The following is a 4,914-nucleotide window of genomic DNA, read 5'->3' as shown; positions in this document are numbered from 1 at the left end:
TGTTCTTGGATTTGATGAACCGAGTCTGCAGACCGATGCTCAATCGCTCGGTCATTGTGTTCATAGATGATATCTTGGTATATTCTAAGACTCGAGGGCAGCACGAGGAGCAACTCAGGGAGCTGCTGGAGGTTCTGCGGCGAGAATGTTTGTATGCCAAGTTCTCGAAATGTGAGTTTTGGTTATGAGAGGTTCAGTTCCTCGGACATCTCGTTAACCATCAGTGGCTTTTGGTCGACACGGCTAAAGTCGAGGCGGTTATGTAGTGGGAGATTCCGAAATCTCCCTCTGACATCAGGAGTTTCTAGGGGTTAGCAGGGTACTACCGAAGATTCATTTGAGATTTCTCCAAGATTGCAGTACCGCTCACTCGTCTAACGAGGAAGGGGGTAGATTTTCGGTGGGGCCCTGAGCAGCAGAGGGTGTTTGAGATCCTCTGACATAGTTTATGCGAGATGCCAATATTGACACTCCCCGATGGAGTCGAGGATTTTTGTAGTATTTTGTGATGCATCCATCACGTGTTTGGGGACAGTCCTCATGCAGAGGGGACGAGTGATAGCATATGTATCGTGGCAGCTGAAGCCACATGAGACAAGATATCCTACGCACGATCCTGAGTTGGGAGCGGTGGTTTTCACTCTCAAGATTTGGAGGCATTATCTGTATGGGGTCCGTTGCACTATTTACATGGATCACAAGAGTGGGCCTTCTACCCTGGAAAAGTGTATGAGGATAGTGGTTGATTCCCCGCTTGTGAGCTTGATTAGGGATGCTCAAGCGGAGGGCATGATACCAGAGAGCTGGAAGTCGGTTAGGATTACGGCGATAGCACCCGATTTGTTAAGGATAACTGTGGGTTATTAACCCGACACGGTTCGGTTTGGTTTTCGATGGCCGGAGGGGTCCGGAAGACAGTGATGAAGGAGGCTCATATGTCTCACTTTTCTATAAAACTGGGGGCTTCCAAGATGTACCGCGATTTGAGTTTGAATTACTAGTAGCCCGATATTATGCGATAAATCTCTTGGTTTGCTGAGAGGTGCCTAACATGTAGGATGGTCAAGGCAGAGCATCAGAGGCCGCATGGTAAGCTGTAGCCTCTGGAGATTCCCATGTGGAAATAGGAACAGACTTCGATGGACTTCATTACAAAGTTTCTGAGGATAGCGAAGGGGTTTGATGCCATATGGGTCATCGTGGATCGGTTGACCAAGAGTGCCCATTTCTTAGCCATATGGGAGAGTTCGTCGGCTGTGAAATTGGCCGACATGTATGTCAGCGAGATTGTCTCTCACCAAGGAGTTCCGGTCTCCATCGTTTTTGATCAGGATGTCAGGTTTTCTTCTTGTTTTTGGCAGAAGTTCCATGATAAACTGGGTACGCGGTTGCACTTCAGTACATCATTCCATCCGCAGACTGATGGACAGAGTGAGCAAACCATTCAGACCCTCAAAGATATGTTGAGAGCGTGCATCATTGATTTTGGTGGGAGTTGGGATTCCCATTTGCCACTTGCAGAGTTTGCCTACAACAACAACTATCATTCTAGTATTGGTGCCCCACCTTTCGAGTTGTTGTATGGTAGGAGATGTAGAATCCCAGTCGGTTGGGGTAACGTTGGACACAAAGTGATGGGTTAGAGAGAGATAGTCTTGCAGACTACTGAAAAGATCTAGCAGATAAGATAGCAATTGCAGACCGCTCAGAGTCAGCAAAAGAGTTACGCTCATAGATGCCGATCAGATTTGGAGTTTCAGGTGGGTGAAATGGTACTACTGAAGGTCTCGCCCTGGAAGGGTGTGATCCATTTCAAGAAGTGGGGAAAATTGGGTCCCCGTTATATTGGGCCATTCAGGATCATTTCCAGGGTTAGTAAAGTGGCTTATAGGCTAGAGCTACCAGAGGAGCTCAGCCGAATTCACTGCACGTTCCATGTTTCACAATTGCGAAAGTGTGTTATGGATCAGTAGGCGATAGTATCACTGGATGATATTCAGGTTGATGAGCGCCTGAATTACGTGGAGAGGTGTGTGGGCATCTTGGAGAGGAAGAAGAAGATCTAGCGGAACAAAGAAATACCTTTGGTAAAGGTGTAGTGGGAATATAGGAGGGGATCCGAGTAGACATCGGAGCCAGAGGCGAAGATATGCAAGCATTACCCAGTGTTGTTTGCTCCAGCAGAAATTGAGGGCGAAGTCTAATTCAAGTGGGGGAGAATTGTAATGCCCCGATTCTCAGGTATGGGTTCAAATGAAAGTTACCTGGTTTTGAGACCTACTCGATGAGTTTGTTGCCCTACTCGTCGAGTAGCAGTGAGGTGGGATCGCGTCTTTAGTGGCCTACTCGCCAAGTCCATAAAGGGACTCGACGAGTAGGAGCTGGCAGATGAAAGCCTAAATCCCGGGGTTTTACACCTTATTTAAAGAAGCATAAGCCCCTTTAGCCTCTTTGCAGTCCATTGAGAAACCCTAATTCATGTGGTGTTCATCCTTGTGTGTCTTGAGCTTTATAGAGGAGTTTTTGGAATGGGAGAGCTTGGAGGAAGAGAGATTACGAGCAAGGAAGGTGTGAGAATCAAAAATCTACCTCAGTAGGCATCGCTTGAAGGTATCAAGTCGCCATATTTACTTCATTTTCCTCCTAGACCTTATTTGGTTGAGAATTAGGGCTTTTATGGCATATTGAGATAATAATGTGGGTTATGAGCTAGATCTAAAGTTGTAACTTCATATCTTGACCTTTCTTGGGTTCTAAAGTCAAAAAGCTATGAACTTGGCCATGTATAAAACATTCCTTGAGTATGAAACCCTATTGTAAGCTTGGATTTGACAATTAGGGCCTTTGTATCCATGCATGCACGTAAAGTTTGCAATTTTACATGAAATCCATGCCTTAGAAGATTGGATATGTAATTTGGAGCCACTGCATGGCTTAAAATGAGTCTGTATGGCTTATGGACTGAACGAACTCGACGAATCGCAAGGGCGACTCAGCAATTCATATGAAGATAATCCTGGACTCGACGAGTTGGAAGAACAACTCGGCGAGTCCGATGAACATTTCCTTAGAACTCGATGAGTGTATGAACAACTCGACGTGTCGGTTAAGTTTTCCCCAAATTTCATATGCGTGTGTAACCATCGAGTAGCGAGAAGGAAAACTCAACGAGTAGCCTTAGAGTTTGATCGTAAACCAAAGGAATTTGACGAGTCACTCCGGGACTTGACGAGTAGACAAGTACTTCAAGGAACACAGCGAGTAGCCGATGGGACTCGCCGAGTAGGGTCAACATGGACTGTTGACCTTAACTGAGGACTTTGACTTGGACCAGGGTCTGATTAGTTGGTTCTTGGGACACCTTGAATGATTAGGAACTTATGGGTATAATTATATTATTGTAATTGGTGGTGGAGCTTTTGACAATGATCCAAGTGTTCGAGTTCATCTACCAATTCGACAGCTGCAAGGTGAGTTATCCTCATTATATCCATAGTGTCTACGACACCACAACTAGCCATTAAGCTGTTATTGTTATGATGTGTTACATGTGGTTATGATCGGTTAGATCGAAATTAGGATAGATAGTATATTATGCTCTTATGATCCGTAGGGTTTGGTATGTTATTGACCTGATAGGTTGGTACCCTAGATACGAGAGATTTCTATGATTGATGATCAATGAGTTATACATATGTTTGATGTTTGTATATGCCAGTATATGATAGTTATGTGCATGTTGTTATTTGCTTGACGGTTGGGTTGAAGTGATCCTGCTTTGTGATGAAGGCCAACATACCCTATGAGCGGTCCCTGGATACTGTAGGCCCATGTTGCGGTCCAGTCATGCCAAAGGCTTGGGATAAGATCAGATTGACTGAAGGCTCAACAGGGCAGTCCAGTCAGGCCGATGGCCCAATATGCATGTTATTGATTGTTTGTTACTGATATGGTATTATCAGTGCAGTAATGGTATTTTGGGGACAACTCACTAAGCTCTCGGGCTTACAGTTTTCAGTTTATTGTTTCAGGTACTTCAGAAGATCATGGCAAGGCAAATGCGTGACCATACCACTCCTTATCCTTTTGATCTAGTTATTGGGACACTCTGATGAATAATGATTTGAGAACATTTTTGTAAGCAAATAGTATTTGGTTTTATTTATGATTGAAAAAGTTTAAATTGGTATAAAATTTTTGGATGTTACATTGTGGAAGTTGGGTCTTCGTTTGGAAGAAACTGTTACTTTTGTGATGTCATTATTTGTGTAAAGTTGAAAAGAGATAAGATATAATAATTACTCAATAAAAACAATATTTCTATATAGCTTTGGATGATATATGTATAATTAAAATTTGATTTGAGAAAGTTTTCTAGAATATGTGGAATTAATCGGACTTGGTCACTTTGTTGGTGAATTGTTCGTCATATGTATTTTAGATGATAAAATATAATAATTATTTATGAGGGGTTTCTGTTTTTTCTGTGTTTTAGCTATGTTTTCAAGATGAGATTACTCGATTTCTTTTGTGTGATTTATAGATCATTCGAGATCTAACATAATTAGGTGTAAATTTAGTTGATCAAAAGCAATTTCATTTTCCTTTGTTTTACAACTGTTCATTGTGAAAAAAAAAAAAGCAAACTAGAGGCAATAAACCATCAGAAGTTGATCTTTTATTTGTTGTTGACTTTTCAAACCATGGTCTCTTGCAGGTTTTGAAACAATTTCTTTGTTTCTTAGCTAGAATGAGTGGATTTCATTGCAGACTAACGAGAATTCTTGCAATTACACTGTTCTCTTGGAATTTTTAAAATAATGATAATCAGTATGTAAAGTAAACACAAATATATGATGATTTAAAAAATTAACCAATAAAGTTAGTGATACGTCATCTTACTAATATTATTGG

The sequence above is a fragment of the Lactuca saligna genome, chromosome 5 (genome assembly GCF_052625555.1).
Source record: "Lactuca saligna cultivar CGN05327 chromosome 5, ASM5262555v1, whole genome shotgun sequence".
Taxonomy (NCBI): domain Eukaryota; kingdom Viridiplantae; phylum Streptophyta; class Magnoliopsida; order Asterales; family Asteraceae; genus Lactuca; species Lactuca saligna.
This window is presented reverse-complemented; position numbering follows the sequence as displayed.